This window comes from Perna viridis, chromosome 13, assembly GCF_037379345.1.
Source record: "Perna viridis isolate PV_CMFRI_1.1 ecotype Kerala chromosome 13, ASM3737934v1, whole genome shotgun sequence".
Taxonomy (NCBI): Eukaryota; Metazoa; Mollusca; class Bivalvia; order Mytilida; family Mytilidae; genus Perna; species Perna viridis.
The window spans coordinates 15610894-15634699 of record NC_142457.1 but is presented as its reverse complement, the minus strand read 5'-3'; the positions used below and the strand labels follow the sequence as shown (position 1 = coordinate 15634699).

At 33.3% G+C, this 23806-nt stretch overlaps 1 protein-coding gene across 16 annotated transcripts in view; it reads right to left on the bottom strand.

Moving 5' to 3' along the window:
• LOC148599731 (uncharacterized) overlaps positions 1-14661 on the bottom strand; it is a 213592-nt gene extending 198931 nt beyond the window's left edge. For 13 of the 16 annotated variants that reach the window (XM_088559211.1, XM_088559217.1, XM_088559219.1 and 10 more), the window contains exon 1: positions 14383-14661. The gene's annotated coding sequence lies outside the window, so the exon portion shown is untranslated. The remainder of the gene's footprint in view (positions 1-14382) is intronic. The other 3 variants (XM_088559213.1, XM_088559227.1, XM_088559230.1) reach the window with 1 other exon arrangement.
• Between the last annotated feature and the right edge of the window lie 9145 nt (positions 14662-23806).

The window sequence follows — 23806 nt, the reverse complement described above, 5'->3', positions numbered from 1 at the left end:
TCCAAGGCTGGTCTTTGTCTGTGGATGACATTCTTTTGATTTCCGCTAGAATCTTGGCTCGCTTGATTATTCTTCTACATGTACATGTACAATTGTCTATTCCTTCTGCTACCATTAACTCATGACAATTATAATCATAATAAGGAGTATAGAAGGAGAGTGTTCCTATTTTTCATACTACATTAACAATTACATATTCAAGTAGTTAAATGTACATCACACTTGCAGACCCGTGTTTTTTATAAGTATTATGATCTTTGAATCAACAATGGACTGACTGATTTTGACCTGACTTGAAGTAAAAAACTCCCTCGAATACAACATATGCAGTAACTATTTGAATATGAAATTTCAACGTTCACTTGGTCATCTAAATATGCATTGGTTTGATGACCAACCATCTTGAGGATTTAAAGAGTCCCGATAAGTAGAATTAAGTAGAATACCACGTGATGTGAACATTAATAAAGTCCGGGCGAAAGTTAATGAATTGTTTCCCATCTTGAAAAAAATATGATAATAAAACAAAACAAAAAAAAAAAACAAAAAACAAAAAAATATAAAAAAACAAAAAACACAAAAACACAAAAAAAAACACAAAACAAAACAAAAACAAACTTAACAAAAAACAAATCGACCACTGGATCTCGAAACAAAAATATCAAAAGCGCTACATCTACTCATTAGGCTCTTGGTATTGCTTCGTCCTCGTAATCATAATGTTCGTCAACATTTAGTACAAGTTGTCAAATTATAAATATAGGCTCTGATCAAGACAGTTTGGAAAGGAAGTTCCATGAAATAAAGGATGTGTCATGCTATTATTCGCTCTATTTTGCCTATATTTATCTCACCCACGGATCCCCCTCAATTATGAACGAACTCCAGAACATCCGCAGAAAGACCAGTGTGATGTTGTACATGAAATGGGAATCTATCTATTTTAGCAAAATCGCACGCATTGTAGTATCTTTCTAGAACTGCACTGATGACAACTTCTAAAGTACCAATCCATATAAAACATTGGCAATAGTAGAGGTAATATCAGAAGCACAAAACTCACAAACAAAACTTTCTCCGCTTTCGAACTCCTATCTTTACATGTACATGAACATATATGTAGTCCTTTCTGTATACACTCTACCGATGACGTACTCCCAAATAGTTTTAGTGGTTAAACACTCTCAGACCCACATGGGGCCTGGAAGTAGGCCAGAGCGTCAACATAGCAGCCCAGCTGTTAGTAGGACATACTCTGACTGAGTTCTTTGGTCAGGTATCCCGAAGGCTTGGCTCCGCTACCTCCAACTACTAACAGACATTTATTAACAGAATCCTCTTTAGGGGCGTTCGTGCGAAGTCAAGACCGTAAAAAATCCTGATCATTATCATCATACAGTTCTATATTTTGGAAGAAACCATGTCCAAATGTGTACATGCACATCTCCCACTTGAATCAACTAGATCAAGAACGATTACTCTTGCACAGTGCATATTTCATATGTATAATAAATAAATTTAGTCTCGAAAGTACAACGATCGTGTGCCAAATTATAAGACTTGTTTCGTGCGGGTAGCTGCTGTTGAATTGAAAGAACACGTATGTCATGAATGTACATGTTTCATTACCTATCAGATATTCATTAACGCAATCTTTATAAACTTGAGAATTAATCATGACGATTTTACCAAAGATTAATTAGGGATAATTCTTATATGAAGGCTGTGGAGTAGTGTCAACTCATCCTTTGGGTAGAATGAGTAACATGTGTTTTACAAAACGAACAAAGATTGTTCTGACCTCTGACATTTGTCAGCACAGACAGAACAGAAGAGTAGTTTGAATTGATCATAACAATATCGTTCGCGATATGAACGATTCACACATCTTTAATACTGATGCCAAAAAACAAAAAAAAAGAAGAGATTCATAAAATAAGCATATGGTTATGTAATTTCTGGATGTGCACCAATTTGTTTGACGTGACACCGATAATTAGGCTGATGGGATCATATTTAAATCAGCTTTATCCGGGCGATTAGCTTTTTAATTTAAATGTCGAATATCAGAGTACCCAATTTATCCATATCATGGCATTGGCATTATGAGGGTCTATATGGAATCCAATACGCAAAACGGTGTATCTGAAGGGTTTAAGAATATTTTACAAATAAACAAGTACTATCTGTAAATGAAAAGATAGCCGACGCAGTAAAATTTTGTTCTTTTCACTTCTACATTTCTTTCATGAAAATAACACATCGGCAAGCAATTTTATATTTTCGATACAGTTTTTTTCGCCACTAAATCAGTAGTATTTGGCCAATCGGGGAACAGAATTTCGATCAGGTGACTTGCATTTCCATAGAAGAGCGTTTTTATCTTAAAAGGTCAAAAGGTAAAAAGCGAAACTAAACCGACTGCGTAGGAAAAAAACGGTTTTTATACAAAGTACACATGTCTAATGTCAAGCGGTGTTTTCATAACACATTTTTTTCATCAACCCTCCCCCCGGTTGCTATTTTATATATCTTAGTAAAATGATACTTCACAGTGAAATATGGACATGTGCACGAACAGTTGCATAGGTACGCATATGATTCATTTGAAATGTAATTCCGGGAGTAATATCATGTACATACATAGTCATGTACATTTTTGTACTTGTATTTACATGTATCAAATTAAAGGAAAGCCATCAATTCGTTTAAAATATGAATTTCTGCGAAAAATATGAATAATTATACAAAGTCTTACATGTACAATGTACATGTACATGCATATCTATAAAGCAATGAAAACAAAGCTTTTCAGTTCAGAGAGTAATGTATATGTATATGCTTGTACTGTTTATGAAGTACAATTTACATGTACAACATGTACGTACACGTATACAGTGGAATACAAAACATTTAATTAAGATGATGGGATTTCATTTTCAGAAAGTACACGTCATACATGTACGAATTTAAGTACATGTAAAAGACATGTGAATTAAAACAAACATTAAAGTATAAACTCCTTCATCGGATTTTCTATACAAAACTCATTTAAATTATGAATACATTGCATGAAAATCCTCGAGAGCATAAGCATTCCTTTCGTCCTTGTACACTTTGTCTTTGATATTTGAGTTTTGATTCCCTTTGATTGTTAAGTAGATGATTATCATAACAGCCATTTGAACCTAACGACTGCCCTACTTTCGATTTATTCAATAAGATTGCCTAAGAAATTTCTGCAACACAGACCATACAGCCATGTTCAAAAGACGAAGAACATCTGCACTCGCACAAATATCAATCAGATCGTCAGCGCTTCGAAACTGTAATTGCCAGTTACTGATGCAATCTAGGGGGTGAAACATTGGGGAAACAGCAATTTGATTTTAATATTACCGTATAAATATCAAACGATTTTTGTTAAAATAGATATTTATTTAAAGGTGACATTTTTTTTCTTTACAAAGCATCATCCTTCGAGATTTATTATTATTTTGATTGGCGAATTGCAATATAATTTATGTTATTTAAAGATGACGAGGAAAGAAAAATAGATATATAATCGTAGAGAGTAACTTACAAAGTACACGCGTATTAAGGCAGTAGAAGGTTTTTTTTTAGTTATAACAATATGTTTTTTTTAAATTATACTTTGTGGTTGCATTCTCAGACTTGATGTTGTAGGAGTGATCGGCGTCGCGTTACTGTCTGTAAATATTTTATTGTACAAGAACAATTGTACTTGTATGTGAACTTGATTTTGTATTAGCAACTGCATGCACTAAACTGCACATTTCGCCCGCACCCCTCTCTTTTTGTTTGTTTAAAAAGTCTAACTCGGTAATTACAAACAGAAAAAAAACATTGAAAAGTTACTGAAAACTTCGTTCTTTAATTTAAAGAAAAATGTTTACTGTATAAATATGAAAACATCTCAAAGTTTCTTTTAGTCGTTGTAGAACGAGTGGACGGACGGATAAATGGACAGAATGAAGAAACAGAGTATACAACACTGTGTTCGTCCGTGTAACCGCCGGCTCGTTCGACCATGTTCTTGTGTGCGCGACCCCTAAACCATTCAATGGAATTTAATGAAATTTAGATGAAGGTTCGGCCTTATATATACATCTGTAGATGCGCATAATGAGATACGTTTACTGACGGACACTTTAAAGGGTATATGATTTAACACAAGTTTAGATCCGAAATGAAAGTGCAAAAAAAGGATCCTTTCAAGACTTTGCATACATTTTCCAATTCAAACACGGAAAATACAATAATAAATTGACAATAAGTTGACATTTTTATTTATTTGTCAGTTTCTATCTATCGATACAAATAGCTTACAAACAAAAATGTACTTGTATATGCTAATGATTTGTCTGCAATATGTCTTTATTTCACATATCAAAACAAGCTAGGTGACCTCTCCGGAAGCCGATTGCAAAGGTTTGAATGTAGGAGTATTTTCTCACAATTATATCAGTTAAAGATGCAGATGTGTTAAATAATTAAAAGTAGACTTGGTGCTTGTAAAGGTACATATAGATCATTTTATATTTTCTTTATAACCCACACCCATAGTAATGTTCTAGGTTTCGGCTTTCAGATACTCTCGTTCCTTTGAGAACAGTTAAATGGAGCAATAATTTGATTTGTGTGGGGTTATTACGGTCAAATATGAAATATATGAAGTAAAAACAGGTACAATCAGATGCATGGTAAATAAAATGCTCCAAAAAGAGCGGAGGATCGAACACTGAACACCTGAGGCAAATATGGATACGCTATTTCAGTTTGATACTGCTTTGCATTGTGATTGCGACTGTATAAGAATTTCACCAGAATTCAAGTGGTCCTTTTTAAGCCTCTGTATCCTAAACGACCAATTGTACCCGACCCCCCCCCCCCAAAAAAAAAAAAAAAAACAAAACAAAACAAAACAAAACAAAACAAAAACAAAACAAAAACAAAACAAAAATAAATCGTAAAAAATCGAATGAAATATGCCTTAACTCTACTAAATTGCATTTAGCCTATATAATTTCATTCGATATCCACAAATAAAATGTGTTAAATACATGAATAAGGTGTCTATATATTTATTGTCTTGCAAGACATAAAATTGACCTAGATAAATTCGTATGCATGTAACTTCTGGTGACCTTAATCCACGCATGTGCTGTAAGGGTCGCTTTTTTAAAAACAAATCTAATTGCAAAGCGAAAGTGGTTAATTAATGGCAAAAAAGCCCGTAAAAAAAGTTCGAATATAATGCAAGGTTCCTTTTGAAATTTACGTATTGTGATATAATGTGGCACAAATATGGTCGGTAACTGTCATTATTTATTTGAAAACTATTCAAGAAATAGATGAAATAAAATGTAAACAAGACACGTGCTTACCTCTGCATCCGCTATTGTTATTTTTTGTTACCTAGCATAAAGTGTTTTTAACCCGGGTTAATGTCCTGTCGGCAATCTTCGGAAGTAGTAACGAAAATAATTAGATCTGAGCTATATCGATCTTCTTTGATTGAAAACACGTTGCTTTTACAACATTCTGTAGGTATTATCGACCTTTATTGCTTCAAATGCATTACTACGAACTTATTTCATTTTATCAGCAAAATTCAGTAGTCTAAGAATCAAAACTGAACAAATTTGGCAACAACTACAGCTTTAACTAAAAAATATACAGATGTCACTTTTACAATACGAATCCCAAAAATCATATTACTCATGTCGATTAAAAGTACATATTCCAAAAAAAAATACATGTACTTATATTACAAGTAAGAATACCGTGGTCCTTCAAAAGTGCTCTTTTGATCAAAGGATTTTTCTTATTTCTGAACAGTTTACCGTACATGTATGTCGATAAGTAAGGGCCTGATTATGTACAAATTGCTCAACATCATTAACGTTAAGATTTAGATACCTGTATTCTGGAAAAGTGTAAAAAATATCTCCTCCTTACACCGGAACACTAACATATACACAGGCAAAATTACATCACATGATAATCATGTACAATTTGTGACAGAGTGAACTGAGTTTTCACGTGAATTTTACGTTCACTTTTCACGTCAAATTCACATGAGTCGAACTTAGTGTGAAAATTGAATTAATGTCATGTTATATTTACGTGAATTTCACATAAAGCTGAACACATAAACGTATGAACAATATTTGCCTGCGTATAATTGTGCATACTTCCACAAAGAGTTATACAAGATTCAGCTTGGAATTTAGGAGGAAGGGTGCATGTCTGGCTACATGCATATGTAATTGCATTCTATAAACAGTTTGGTAGATGTCTTGTAAGAAGCAGGAATTAAACGTAGTTTGTCTACGGATTTTTTAAGGATTGGAGATTGGAACATTTTGTTTACTTGAAGAAAAAAATCGTCTTTCATTGGCTAAAAAAACATTAACCTCATGACCATAAGAAACCTGGCTGTTCTCAGATATATGTACATATGATTAACGGCACTTAAACAAAAGACCAAGTGGCATACGTACTTCAAGTACTAACTTTCATACCTACTGAACCATGACCTTACAACAGACCAGTTAAAAGGTTGTCTCAGGTCAGACCTTCTTGTCAACATTGATAAGCAACAGATTTAAATGTTTGGTTTATGGCAATACAGATATGACAATAGAGTCTTGCAATTAGCCTAACAGAATCACTTTGATAGATTTTGATAGCATGTCATTCAAAAACTGCCAGGCAAGACAAAATCGCCTGTGATTTTCCACTAGTGTTTTATCAATAATTATGCATGTATGTTTCGATAATCATAAAGTCCAGAAAAAAGTTACTGGAAAGTGTGGGGTTGTTGTACAAATAACGACAGGACGAACGAAAAATTGACAGACAGAGAAACCAATATTGAATAAACAGGCGGCTGGAAGGGGGTACGTGAGGCTATTATTCGCTCATTTTTGCCAAATTTTTTGCACGAAATTAACAAAATTTACAATAAAAGGGAGTTCCAAATCCCATACCACCTAGATTCGCAACTGCACAAAAAGAATATTATTTTTAAATGAATTATTAATGATGAAACGGTAAATAGCTTTACCAAACATTCATGACAGAGGTCGGTGACCGCTACGGTAAACATATCAACGAGATGTTTTATGTGATAGAATGACCGCTCCCCTTGACCCATTGAAACACAGCGTGACCTGTGGTAATTATTCATATGCGTTTTAACAGCCCAACAACGCACACTTTACCAGAGGATAAAAACAAATACGGTAAGTATAAAATAAGGCCTGGTGTTGAGGTGTGGTACGATTTGTTTGTTACATCGAAATTTGAGTAACAGCAGAGAACATTTTGGTTAACAAATAGATCTCAGTAGATAAGAAAATATGGTTGAATTTGACTTTTCTTACTCTTAAGTATGAAAATTGTAAATACACGTAAAACTCTAAATTTAACAATGTAAGGACAAAATTTTTTTTGCATTTCTATATCAAACCGTTTGTTTCCTGTATAACAGTAACGTTTTTATTCTTATAAGTATATGTAGTTTATTCTTATTGAATTCCATTTGACTATTACCATGCAACTGAATTGAAATCCATTCCATGTCACCATTCTATATTAATTACTAGCCCTGTACAGAATAGTTTTTTACTCAAGTTTATCGCTAATTTTGATCGTAAGTCAAGAATCTGATTCTACTGTTTGATGTACGGTGATGGGTGGTCATCATAAAGTATAATTTAAGCCTTGAACAGACGACATTCTAACCTATAAGTGGCTGCGAAAATATATTGATGACAGAAATAAATTAATAAAATGTTGATTTAATGCTTCTTTGAAGCTGTTATAAATGATGTACTTTTAGAAACAGAAGACTTATTTATTAGACTTATCAAGGAAATCGTTATTTGGCAATGCCCGCTTGGCATGTAAATGTAATTAAACATAAACAACCGCTAATATGGTCAAATTGATGAATAGTCGTTTTGGAACAAAAACACAATCTATTTCAACGGTCATACTCTCGGTCTCTATTTGTCCAAGAGATTTTAATTAGTACTTATATTTACAATGTACCTCTATAACCATCATTATAAATATTAAGGTTTTGTACACGTCACCAGCGGAAAATAAACATGATAGCATGTTCCGCTCCACTCCAATCATCTTGCCCCGTTTTAGCATTCAATAAAATTAGCATACTGTGTGTAAGTTTATTACACTCCCGTCTTATTTCCTTTCTCATTCATGCGCCCATTAATATTTTACATTTTTGTAGCCTGCTTCTATCCATCCCATGTACAATGTACCCCACCTTGCATCGGTAGTCTGTGATATTTTAGTATGTTACACACTCCTGCAATCTCTTAATCCCATCTTCGTACCTTTAGGATGGCTTTTTTAAATTTTAATGAATACTTCAAATACACGTGTAGCAATCAGACTTAAACACCTCTGAGACGTTTAGTTTATCGGAATTTCCCCTTTAAAGTAAATTATTTTGTCGAACATTAAGACACTAGTAGGAGTATGATGAAGTTTTACATACATGTATCTGAATATATACATGTACATGTATGCATTCATTTAGATCTATGACTGATAGTGCGTTTATACGGGGGATTGGGTACAGGCGCGGATCCAAGGACGGGCGAGAGGAACGTAACCCTCCCCCCGCTAGAATTGAAAAAAACATTTTTTTTTTGCATAAAATCTTGATTTTTCATAAATTTTACCCACAAAATTCTCTTTAAAATTCTAAATTCAAAATTCTATTTACGTCCCCTTTAATCTGAGCTCCTGTACCCGCTCGGATATCACAAAGTTATTAATTTTGCCCACTTCAATTTTGCACAAAATTAAGTAAAGTGTCTAAAAAATGGGAGACCCGACAACTTACCAGAGTTCCCCAACATAAAATTTATCCGAACTGATCAGTAGGACGTCGTCGCACTGAATGAATAATATAAACGAAAGCCCGCCAATAGCCCAAAATATTTTGAGCGGGAAAGTATAAGAACGGGTAAAACCGTAACAACCACCCCTACACAAATGATACAAATACCAAGGAGAAATTAATTTCATTTTAATTCAATTATTAATATACTCGAGCAGTAAATTCAGAAAATGTCTAGTTTTTTCCATGATTACAATGTTCATCGATCTTATATGCTCAGAACCGTAACGTTGGGCAACGAATCTTTCATAGATCGTTCCCAAGATGTGGAAGAGGGGCAGAAAAACGAATTCATCCTTTTGATCCCTGCCTCTACCTTTGAAGCGAAATTGTAGAGTTATTAATACACTATTATAAAGCTTTAGGAAAACTTTACAGAATTAAGGCGGGTAAATGTAATCAGATAAAAGTCTATAGTCGAAGAACAACAGCAGAGTTTTCCTCATCTGTAAACCAACAACTTGATAATGCATTTCCATTTGAAAGTGTACTTTAAATTAATTTGTAATGAAAAAAAATGCCAACTCAGCATGCAACGAAAGAATCAAAACAGTTACTAAATAAACATCACACATGCAAAAAATTAGGTTGCCGCATGACAATGCCCGCATTTTCATATTGCTTTCGGCGTAATAATTTAGATTCGTAACGGTTACGGGATCTCGTTAGCATATTTTCCGGGTTAGTGCTACTGTCTGCCTTCCAGTTCTGACATTGGTTTATGCTTCTTCATGATGCATCGTTCATAAAAGACTTCTTGTCAAAAATGTTTATTGACCGTGTCTTTTTTTCTGACAACTGGTATCCAGTCTGTACACAGCTGCCAGTCTATCTGACTACAAAACCACCAGAACAAGAAAAATCTTGACACGACCACCAGATGGTCTAGTGGTTAAACCCTGCTACCCCCATAAAAACCTTTTGTTCAAATTAAGAAAATTATAATCATGACCTCGAGTCATACCTTTCTGAATAAAAACCCCTCTTATTTTTCTGTACTTTCTGGATCCGCCCCTGATGCTTTATCCAGTACAAAGTCATATCCTTCTTAAACGTATCAATATAAAATTATACATGTACATGTATTTTAACCATTGATATCGTTATATACATTTTTACATGCACTAAGTTTTATTCTGATACCGATTCTTCATAAGAAACAGAAAATACAGCTTCAGCGACACAAATGTCCTTAGCAATACAAGCCCCCTAGCGATATCCAATAACAAATCAAATTAAATACACTTCCAATAATGTACTTGTACATGTACATGTGTATAATTTCTTCATACAATGTATAGGAAAAAGAATCCGAAACAGGAGCAACTGTGTACGTACAGGTATAGCGTGTATAACAATTATTCAAAAAAAGGCAGAGGACGCTTATCCTACCGATGCACTTGGTCTGTGCTCTCAACTTTTAGAGGAGTTCGGGTTGCTCATTTACTTACGTGTCTTTGTACATGTTTGTGTATTTTGGTTATTTCATGTTCTTTGTTGGGTGTGTATTTTCCCTGTTTAGTCTTTATTTTTTTAATAACCGGTTGAATCATGGTCCCCTTGATTACTCTTGATTACTCTTCAGTTCTTTATGGCAAGACAAAGTGGACAAAAATGAGCATTTTGTAATATTACAAATTAGATTTCTTTTATCACAAAACACTTTTTATTATTAAAAAAATCATTTTGTAGTATTAAAAATACATTTTCTAATATTACAAAATATTGATTTCGGTCAACTTTGGCTTGCCACAGTTCTTCTCAAAATAAAGACGCTACAACGGTTACCACAGCTTTAGAAACATGGAAACTTTACAATGTACAACTTGTACTCCTCACAAAGAACATACAATGTAGAACACACCGCAGGAGAAACAGTTTTAAATGCGTCTTGGGTTGTAATGTTTGATTAATGCCAAACCGCCTAACAGTATTGCCAACCATGTCAAGTGCTTGTATAAGACCAGTTGAGTACCTGTATTGTACATGTACATGCATATTGATTCGAAGCCTGAATTAACTATAGACAAACAGTCTATCAACGCAAGTGTTACTTAAGTCACAATGCATTCTGCAAACTTATTGTGGTAACAGACAATATGCCTCCAGTGTCAGTATGGATACTAGACTTACTGGCATAAATGGTTAGGGTAATGCTGTTCATGTAATTTATTGAGATGATAGTGTATGCCCGGTCTGTGTTGACAACAGGTAACCATTGTGTAGATAAATGTAGCTGTACAGAACAAACGTCGAAAGTTATGCAGGAGGATTTTGAATTTGAATTTAACACTCTTGATTTGTACATGTATGTAAACGTATATATTTGACTATAGCACTTAAATACTAGTTTACACTAACAAGAGCATGCATATGTATAAAATGTAGGTGTACGTCAGTATATGTACATTTTTGTTGTGAATGTACTATTGTTTGTATAAATCTTCGGGTAAATAGGGAATTAAATGACTTAATAACAACATGTACAATATATGTCCAGTTAAACTTAACACTACTGTAGCGAAATTCCTTTCCTTTTACGTATGTAACAACCCAAACCCCCCCTTCAAGCTTTAATGAGCTCTCCACTTGAAACACAAGAGCCCCACTTAAAAACCCATACAAATCTAGCTTCATTACGAGACTTTCTAAATGTAAGATTTCCGGTTTTTACCACCCTTCCTTATCGTGGAGCATGTTACAAAGTTATTTTGTATTGAAATATTATCTACTCTCCAAGATTCATAAGAACCCCACTGCAAATATTCCATTTCATTTGGCAGGTTAGAGTGTTACTGATGTACAGACACATGCAACGTTGCGAGTAACGACCGTTCCCTTTGACACGGACCTTCGAAGGGTAACGACCCGTTGATAGATTCATTTCACAAAAGAATTGTTTTAATTGATCGAGGTGACATTACTTATGGAATGTGGTGGAACTTTTTGACACATTCTACACAAGCAAGGATTGTTCTCTTCGTCCTTGGGGTAATGACCTTTGAAACTCGTAAATGTTCTGTGTTGACCAGGTTGATGATACTGATTTAAGGAGGCGACTCAATAGGAACATGGAAGTACAAATATATCAGTGGGTCAGACCTTTCATGACATATCGAAACCATAGTATCATTTTATCAGATAATTACATTTTGTATCTATTGACAAAAAAAAAAACAAAACACAAAAACACAAAAAACAAAAAACAAAAAAAAAACAAAAACACAAAGTAAAATAAACATTCTGAACGAAAGCAATGAATCTATTAAAACGACAGCAATCTTCTGCATTATATTATTTCATAAAGATTTTCGTGTTGGTCGGTAGCTTTTGAGGTCTGAATCGTAGCTAGTACATGTATATACAAGTAGCTATGAATCAGAGATCAATCTCCTCTGCAGACATATATCCCATCATGATTTACTGTGTACAACTGCTATATAGGATGGGGTAAAATCACAAGGCATGATCACTTTTGTTTACATAAATAAGCAGGGTTTAGTAATGAGTATGGCATAGTTGTAAAAAAAACTTTTAAATACCTTATAGCGAGTATACCCTCTGCAAAAGAGATTGGAGTGATAAGCTCGCATTTTACTGAAACTGAATTTTTGATGAAAAAATGTTAGAAGGTCCGGTCAGAATACCGTCACGAGACACGTCCGGAATAAAAAAATTACAAAATACTTTCCAATAGAAGAAAAAGCTATTGTGCATGTCTTGTGTCTTTGAATGACTTACTTGAATTTATATTTAATAAAACCTAGAAATGCATGCATGTATCTGGTTTTCTATAACTTTGAACGACGCACTTTATTTTAATATAATAATTATTATTTTTTTTAAAGCGCAGAAATGCATATCTGGTTTCTATAAACCTGTCAAGCTGGCAGGTGAAATACATGTAGTAATAAATGTTACGTTGTTTGCTTTTACCACAGAAAGTTCCTATATATGTACATGTAATTAATGTGTCATGCATTTTTTCCCGTGCTGTTTGTACCACATTGGTTTATTCTATAGTAACGAACAGTTTATGCACAAAGAATGATTACTCGAAATCATTTTCAGATACTAGAAAAAAGGAGTTGTAATAATTAATTCCCTACAAATCAATTCTAGAACATGTGCACGACTGTTCCGGTTTTTGTCGGCTATTCCTCTTTTGTATGTTTGCAAGTACATAATTACGTATTTTTTTTGTAAAATACGAGTGCTCCTCGAGGGCGCCAAGATGGCATGACATCCAATTGGACCTTTTTTAAAGATGGCTTAGATTTACTTGCTCTAAGGGATACATCTTTCTACTGCTATCATCGAGGTGAATACATTGCCGTGGTCCGAAATATCACATTTTGGCATTTTGTTGAGTTTCTCGAGAGTGTTCATACAATGTAGCATATACATTTTCTCTGAGGACGGAGAGACAAACTGTGTCTTGATCATTTAACCAATTATCAAAACTTTCAACAGAGAACAAATATAAAAAGTACAAATTGTCAATGGCCTGATAATTCATACTTGACCACATAACCAAGACATTACAATCATTTTGAATATATATACCCCGTGGTACATGTACATTTCATTTCAAGCGTCAGATATTTACATGTAATTAATCCAGTTAAAAGTATATATTTAAGGTTATACCGTATCTTACAAGTCATACATGTATGTAAGTACTTTTCCACTGAAATCAAACTCAAAGAAAGAAAAGTTAATATCTAAAATCTATAAATCAAAAAGGCGCTGATATCAACTCCATTCATCATATTGACAATGAAGATGTCCGTAAGAGTATTTGAATTGTCAACGATGGTAAAGTTGTTTTTCAGAGCATTCAAATTGGTGACGTTTAGAATTCAAGGTAGAAATGGCAATTCGTGTACCGATACATTAAAATATTTAAGGAGGTCAAATACAAGTATATGTATTTTTGTTCTTTCAAACTTGTCCAATCCATGGTTTTATTACCGCGTTTCTGGGGGAATAAAATTCATATTAGTAACTTTTGATCTACATATCTTGCATTCTTTATTGATATAATGTTACTTTTTTTAATTTGCATAATTTCAGAGGAGATGGGAAAAAAAAGGGGGTATGGTAAAGTAAAAAATCATTTAGTTAATTCATTCACTAAAAAGTGTAGTGTTTCAATTATTTAATTTACTATATATATATATCCCTTCATAAAAATATAACGTTAGACACAATTTGATCAGTATGCAAAATAATATGGTGACATCACATAAATTTAACCAATTACGATGTGAATTAACAATGTAAATATCTATATCACAAAAGTAAATAAATAAAAACATAAAATAAAATAATAAAGCAACAGAGACACGGACGGAACACATTCTTAAATTTAAATTTAAAATAATAAACTACACATAGAATGTAACGAAGCGGCTTACCTTTGTCTTCTTGCCCTGACTTCTTTCTTGATGTCAGTCCAAATTTTATTTTTTCTTATTTTCCTTGAGGACACCAATAATCCATCTAAACATCGCAATGAAACGCAATGTGATGTAAAATTACACCTCAAGTAATTTCAGGTCACGTGACAAGATGAAGAAGGGGAGACTAAAGAGATCGGTAATATTTCACATTTCTTCACATGTTTTCCGAATCAAACAACACAATTACGGTTATTAATGTTTTTGTTCATAATTAAAAGAAAATGTTTTGGTAGTTAAAGCAATTTATTGAGGAAGTTTAACACGCTGATTACTGTTTTATGTTTTTCGTCTGAGTCAGGCTCTCTATTACCCATTCTCTACGGCATAATTTAAAATACTGACCGATCTAGTGTGTAATGGATATGAGTATCTGGTTAAAGATCGTAAAGCATATTGCCTAAAATGAATTGACCGATGGAAGGACATGACCATTTTATTTTTAGGGGGCGTTAAAGAACATATTATAAATAAATATTTTGACTCAGACCTTTTTGAAAATTAAAAAAAAATATTTACATCTTGAAGATGGGTGAAAAAGCCCTATGTTCCGTGCTTTCTGGTCCAAATATTATATACCGATATGAAAATAAATTATTTGAATTCGATGTATTTGAAAAATAAACATTAACTTTTCTCAATGCTGCTTATTCACGTAAGGATATCATAAAAAAAATGCTATTTCTGACTTTAATACTGTACAGCACGCTATATTCTGTATCATAGCAGATAAATGGACCCATCCCATGTTTTATACTATACTAACTACGCTTTGACAAGCAGCGGTTGAAATTTTCCGCTTTGTCAAGTCTGGAAACAAATTTCTCGTCTCAAGTTTCGCTCTTTTTTGTGTCGACCGTAACTATAATTATGTCAAATTTATGACATTGTTTTGACCTTATTATTTTCATATCAATAAGGTGATAAAGTATTAAACTTTTTAATAAAATGACAATAATTGCACCTATTAAGAAAGTTCAAAAGATACCGACCAAAAAATAATATATGGTAATACAATCTACCATGATCTTCATATATATTACTTGGACCGAACTAAAACTAATAAAAGAGCCGCAGCCTAGTACACATACATGACTTTGTTGACCTTGGAACTCGGAACATCCGCGCGTGTTCATGTTGCGATTGATTAGGGATTGAAAGAAAAGGGGGCAAAAGGGGGGGGGTAGAAATTTCTTCAGAACTAAATTTTTTTCCATCATGTTAATGGTTAAAATATTTAATTTTCACAAACATCGAATGAAATTATTCAATTTTCTATAGCGTTTGCATAAGAAAGATTTGAAAGTATCTAAATATGTTTGTCCTGTCTTCAAAACCAAATTATTTGAAATTATTTTCAAAAATGTCCGAGTCAATATCTGTTTTACAAAAGCACCACTCATATTAATGCAAAATACGATACATGTATGTTGTACAGTACACGTGTTCCAAGGAGTAATCTCTCAAATTCAAATAAATCAAATACATGTACATAAGAAGATCTAAATCCACGAATTACACGTAGTCAGAAATTCAATTTACATCAGTCAAATCCAAGACCTTCAAATTCAATACAGTTATCTTCTACAATATAGCTTACTGCATTGTGCATATTCAATCTTTAATTTGAAATCTACACATCTTTTACTTCTCCAAGGTTCGAGGTACATTCGAACTGACCTAAAGAGGATTAAATGTGATTTGCTTTAGACAGGTTTCCGGTTTATTCATGGTTCGATTTAGACGGGTTTTGTTGTATTGTCATTCTCATTAAATGTGTTTCTGACCGTGTCCAATAAATACATGTTTGTAATAATCTGTTTCCTTTTTCTCTTATCCTCCTCATGTGTTGATTTCACTGGGAGTCATGTGATCATTTTAACTTTCATAGTAGTCCAACAGCTATTTTTAAGTCGTTTGTATTGTTACCGACTTCTTGCATTCGTAATTTCAGTACTCATATTTGCATATGATTTGCATAATTGTATATTTATACTCCACGTAATGTTACAGATCTGTGCCGTTTCTACTGCCATAGCGTCATAGTTCTAGCTTCATACGATATAAAAATATACCTCTAAAATATCATACATGTGTGTTCTACGTGTGTTTCTTGCTTGTACGAGAACAAGAAGTATACATAAAATGATCGGTTAGCATTGAACACAACCCAGTTTCCGATTCAGGCACAGGGGCTCGTTACAAGACTATATAGGTCATATACATTACAATATCTATGAATATTAACTGTCAGTTGTTTAATCTGGTTCCTATACTGGTTCCCTGGTTAATATCATAAGCGACCCATAGATCGGTACAACGATCTATGTTTGCTTTTGTTATTGTTTTTGTTTTTTGTTTTTGCTTGTATTAGAACGGGAAGTTTACTTTAAAAGATGAATTGATCAGTTAGCATTGGATTTATGTAATATTACCCAGTTTCCGATTCAAACACAGGGGCTTGTTACTGTTGACAATAAATAGGTCATATTATATATTATCAGGACCCCGGTATGTATATACAGCCATTGCCAGTTGTTTAATGTGGTTCCGGGTAATTGAAAACATTCGGGTCATCATGGTTACGGAAGAGTACACAACCAAAATTTTAGCGAAAGTCACCCGACTTCAGAGCATATCACATTCGTGCCATTTCGGGTGTTGAAAGTAACTAAAATCAGTGACAGAGAATATTTGACGATTAGCGACTTTGAAGACTTAAGTGAGAAGAAAGTATTTTTCCTTTCTTGCAAGCATTTTCAGTTCTTTTCTTTGATTTAAAACGAGAATTAAGTTTTACATCTAAATCTCTACATCTAAATACTCGTCAACCACTGAAATTATTTCATCACCCATACGCCAAACAAACTGGACATTACGTTCTGTCGGGTTCTTTGAAAACTGAATTATATGACACTTGCTCGCATTAAATAGGAATTTCCATGTTTTCGAATATTGGAAACAAATATCCAGTATACGTTGGAGCGAGATAGGGGTAGTCGCCATACATGATATATCATCAGCTTAAGAAGGTGATGAACTTACAATGTAAAAAAATGGTATGTTCTTACTATGATTCTCAATGTTGCAAATTAAATCATTAATAAATACCAAGTATAAAAAACTAAATTCGAGTCATTTGCATCAATTGGTGATTTTAATAAAGTAAGTGGGGGCACCAGATTGTCTTGATACATTTTTATCTGCCGTGTGCCAATTTTATGCCAAACTGGCAGTTTGTCAAATGAATTGATCACTACAAGTGGAATAAGGTCCGTTCTAAATTCGAAATAGGAAGATGATCAGAGGAACTACGAAATGAATCATCTTCAAGGATTTCAAGAACTCAGTTGTTTAGCTAAAACAGGACTAAAAGGTACATAGTCAAGCGTTGCTTTTTTTGTAATAAAAGTGTAATCGAGACTTTTATGATCTAAAGTACCAAAATCATATGATTCAAATTTTGAAACAGATTGCTTTAGTTCTCCTGACTTTTGCTTATTAGAGTGAATTAAATCTTTACTCAACCAACTAGCATTGAGATGACCTGCTACAATTATACTACCATACTTACAATAACAAGTGCTACCTTTAAAAAAAGATAGCCGACGCAGTAAAATATCTTCTTTTTACTTTTAATATTCATCAGGAAAATTTCAATTTCCTTTTTCGAACCCCTGATAGTTATCAGTGTTTGGGCAATCTAGAAACAGAATTTTGATCAGGTGACTTGCTTTTCCATGGAAGAGCGTCTTTAAGGTCAAAGGGTAAAAGAAATTCCATTTTATTAGCAGCCGCCCTCTATGGTGTATCTTTTATTAAGTTTGCCGTAATTCTCAGTTACCATTTCCCTTTAGAAGGAACTCAGTTCCCACTTTGTATCAGAGAACCCGTCCATTACCCCCTTGTAGCCTATGCTCATAAGAAATGCACTAAATAGGAATAACGTAAGGAATATTATCCAGAAAAATGTATTTATTTACATATCTGGTCAGATCTGTAATGATAATAATAAAAAAAAACTAGAAGTAAAAAAAAATAATTAATCACCAGTAAAACAAATTCGTGCTCGGTGACGTAATAAATAAATCCAATATCATAACCAAGTGAACCAATGTCAAGGATTTACTCAAAAACCATTAGGAAAACAGATATTAATATCAAGGAAATATTTTCCTTTATTCAGAAATAATAACATCAAGGTACAGTTTCTTTATGTACTTTATACTTAGTAAGAAAGACAACTTAAATGCTACATAGAAAGAAAATGTAGTTTAGTGTTTGACACGAGCACAAAGATGTTGTTGACAATTATTAATGAAGATTAGTTGATAAGTTAGAATTACAATATAAAACGGCTTGTTAACTTCTAACTTACTGTCTAATTTACATTCAAACAAGTTATCAACAACTTTATTTTATCATCATAAACAGAAACAGTCATTAAAGCATTCAACATAAATACAGAAAGAAACACCCACTATAAGGATTCTCGCTGTTACTGAAAGGTTGCTAAAAATATCAAAGAGTGACGAAACGATCAAAACAACGAGCATTAGTCAATGTTTCACTGATTCTGGACCTGTTTGACAATTACCTCAATATCAATAGTTCACAGGATTCGGACCAAAATCGATTGAATGTTTAATAAAATGCACTATGTTAAACACCACAGGCTTTTAGAAATTGATGAAGTGCAGAACTAAAACAAATAACACATATTGATTCCATTTTGCACCAATGTTTCGGTTTTATGCATTAATTGTTGAACCGCAAAAAATATTTTGTTAGCAAAGTATGCAAGCATTTTTTCTAAATATCATGCAATGTCCATGTTGATTTGTATTTCACAAGTATATTTTCAGAGCAGAATTTGACACCTGACAGAACATATCGTTTTAAATAGAAATTTGTAAAATACATGAGTGTATGTCAACACAAAATGCACACTTCGTTTTCAGCCTTTCGATGGCCATTAATTTCTAAAATGGTCGCTGACCTATTTTTATTTTCAGTATTTACAAATGTAGATTACCCACATTTACGGATATAAGATATCCAAATGTCAGGATTCTTTTATATAAAATGTAGTATCGTTTTCTGTGTTGAATGTAATTTTCGGAGATCTTTAACAATTCGTTTAGGTCAATATTCATATCTTATAATTTTGTATTCTTTTCTCATGGATACAAATGCATCATTTGCCTTTTAAAATTTAGCGAAATTTCAGACATGTAGCTTATGGCTCTCACCGTGAATTTTATTACTTATGTTGTCGGGGCCTTTCAGAGCATACTTGAAGGTGCGTTTACACTTGTTGAAAGACTTTTGTTGATCTTTGAGAGTATTTTCTATCTTATATTTAGGTTATACACTGGTGTATTTCACCATAACCGTTATATATATATATATATATAAGGGTCTGAAAAATTCCCAACGATGTTAGAACTGTCAAATTTTTGGTCGTTCCCTCCGTGGGACTCGAACTCGTACCGCTGTGACATCTATGGCAACACTGCCTGCACTAAGTCTAGCGCCCTAGACCACTTGGCCAGCTAGGCTATATAAAAATACAGTTTTCGCTGGCCAGGTCATTCCTCTTCGTAGGATTAATTTAGAGCTGTAACTAAGTACACGATGTATGGTAGTACGGGACAGTTCATCTAGGTGTTAGTATGTAGGATAGAGGATCAAATTAATGGTGCATGTCAAAACAAATCAATATTATACAAAGTCTCAGAATGTGACGACTCTATTCGCTACACTGCTCCATCGGATCAAATTGATACAGGGAAGATAACGTAAACTTATAGAAGGGTCTGAAAAATTCCCAACGATGTTAATATATATATTAAAATTCCCAACGATGTTAGAACTGTCAAATTTGCGAAGCAAATTTTTTTTTTTCAAATTGCGTAACCAGGGAAACCTCATACCTCTCCGAAATCTTGTCAAATAGTACTGCGGTCTGTTTCTGAACAATATAGAGCTTTCGGTTTTTGACAACTTATATCGGTTTGAAATATTTTTCCGAAGTAGATTTTTCGCAATCAGGTAGATAAATTTTGATCGACGAATGATTTCGACTCACAGGGTGAATTCCAAAGCCTTATCCCAAACTGCATAAGATGGTCGAAATCTTGTTGCGATACAATTTGATAAAAAAGGGGGAAACATGGCGGCAGAAAAAAAAGAATTATAATAATCAGAAGAAATACAGAAAGGTCAACCATTGAAGCAGAAAAGGCCTTTATAAAAAAAAACTTGTCAAAAAGGCTTAAAATGATTTTCGAATGACATTTGGGAATCTTAGAGTCAATACGACAAATAATAGTTGTCTATCGTAAACCATTTTTCGAAAATGACGAAAAAAAACGTTTTCCCACAGTTTTTGACCATTTAACCAAATGACCTTGACCTTGCTTTCATGAGTTATGTCCCTTACCCTAGGTCTACCTCCTTAATTTCCCATATTGAAGTACTCTAATATGACACAGATGTAACTTGTAAGAGGAAGAAGTTAAATATATAGATATAGGGTATGTAAGTCTCGTTCTAGTTTCATTTCCTTTACCGGAATTTATGACGTAGAACGTATTGAAAGCCGAGGACCTATCTGCATTTTATTGTTTACTGTATAACGCTGTATAACAATGCAAAATCTCCTTTTTTATGTTTTTTTTCTTAATACCTTTATCATGTAGAAATAGATATTTGTTATTTTTTATCTTTTTTTACGCTTTTACGCAAAAATCGTTTTGCCCTCAACACTGAACTCAGTGCTCTCTAAATGACAAGCTTTGAATGGTAGACTAGGACCCAATCTCGTGTAATCACGGGTCATATGACGAGACCTACATACCCTATTGTTATAGATAGTTATTCCTTATACAGTTTACGTCAACTAGAATTTTTTTTCTTCATAATTCAAAAACACTTTAAGACACGAACGTTAATAATTTTTTTTTTGTTATTAAATATACGAAATTGCTTTGCCGTTGGTATTACAAGTTAACTTCCTGTCAGACTGAAATCAGGCACTCATTGCCTCGGTGTTCGAAGGTTAAAGTTGCATTTGTTACCACTCCCATATAATCTAACAAAATTTAAATTTGTTTCTAAACTGTTTACTATTTAATATAAGGGCATCTTCATGATGTCATTGTTATTGTCATTGTATTTTTTGATAATCATTATTTCCTTGATGTTATGACATTTGATTCTTATCATTACCAAGCCTGAATTACAGGTTTTAACCTTGATACATGGTTTTCAACTTAACTCCCCAGTAGAAATTTAGCTCTTGAATAGGTATCATACCATTATTTTAATGTGTATGTCCATATTACTCACTATGTTAAATTCAGGAAAATATAAGCCTCATATCATATTTTGCATTAGTATTGATGATCCTGGTAGGTGTTTTTATAATGGGCGCTCTTAACATTAACTCTGATAAAAATGTAAACATATCTTAGGGAGTAACCATTTGATTTTTAGGATCAAATTTTCAAGTCTATTTTTATTTTTCGAAACAAATATGAAAAAAGTATTAGGGTAAAAATAGATCCTGACTTTTAAGATCACCTGGCTGAAAGTAGTTCGCTTGTTTATATTTTACGACAATTTCATAACAACAAGCAATGGGAGATAACTCGAATATGCTTTGTGACTTGCCGTAAATGAAACATGCGGTGTCTACCTGTGGGCAACGATGCACATTCGCTAGAAAAAAGTCAAAACTGATAGCGATGGGCCAGACTTGATGAAAAGGACAACAAAGGACACGTCTGGAGGAAATGGCGTCGATAACCGGACATTCCTGGTGTCTTTTATTGCATTGTTTCTAATAAAACAATAAAATATGCGAGTAATAGCTGAATGTCTGCTTATGTACCTGATTAGCTTAGAACCTTATATTATTTTACATTTGTTTCAGTTTGTTTTATCATTAAAAACCCAAATAACTGTGAATATTGGACACAATTGCACATGAATAAGATATGTACAGGTCTGGTTTAAATTGATCTGGAGTGACAATTTTAGCTTTGAAACCACTTCTTATTGTTTTCAATGTACATTAGATATGTGTAGACCACTTTATCTTTGACATTGATCATTTTAAGTCATTGTCAGCATCATAAAATTAGTTTTCATATGTGTACCCCTATACATTGTCTAAAAGTGCATTGAGCATGGCCGCATGTATAAAAACACAATGTTTAGCCTTAAAGCAGCTGGAACTTGAGTAAACTGAACTTCATTGCATCAAATACACATAAAATGATGCAACCAATGTAAAAAATCACAAAAATATTCAATTAAATAAAAAATGTACATTTTAGAGGGGCTCTGATTTCCTTCGACCATTAGACATGCGTGTCATGCAATGTACCATTGACACTAAATTTGCTATAACTTACATTTTTTCAACTAATCATGATGAAACTTTGTAGTTGAAGTAAAAAAAAGTTCATCTTGACATGAGTGCAGATTTTATTCAAAGTGAGCACATTTACTGATCTACGAGGTACGAGAACACAATTAATTCCCCTTGGTTTTCGTTGCATACGGATATAGTTGCAAATTTGGTAGTAGGTACCTTCCACATGTATTTCATATTTTTACTGGAAACTTATTCGCTGAAGTTTTGTCTCTAATTAGTAGAACATAGGTTAAAATTACATGGGGTTTTTTCCATTAATCAATTCTGACTAAGTTGTGATTTGGTTCAGTGGACGAAGGTTAAAATTTATGACTTTTAACTCAGTTCATTTGTCATGTTTACCCCATCTCCGGGTCATATGTATTAATTTCAGAAAATGATGGTAAACATTTCTACAACTTATATATAAAATCCTGTTTGTACGTATCTTTAGGCCAGAGAAGTTTTATATTGTTTGCATCGGTGGAATGTTTTTAATCTGCTCAAATGTTTATATTGAAATGCACTTGAAAATTAATTGTGGTCTCGTGCCTAATAAGGGGGTTGCCTGGGTATCGAAAATCTTATTTGATAGTGTTTACTGGGGATAATTTGATGTTTATTTTCAAGAATTCAGTAAATCTACATGAAATATGAAGATTGAGGTCCTTTATTCTCTATTTTCTGAAATTATGGTTTCTATGGGATTTTCCATTGAAATTGCATTTTTGCTAGGGTGCTAGGTATGAAATATAGACCAGTGTGGAAAATATTGTACAGCTTTTTTTTTTTCCTCTAACTATACACTAGGAACATCAAATCAACAAAAAACATACTTTATGAACAAGGTTTAGGCAGAAATCAGACAATTTATTGTAATTTTTATTAACCCAGTTGATGATATAAGGCGAAATCAGGGATTCTCACAACCTTGTCTTAGTATCTATAAAATCACAG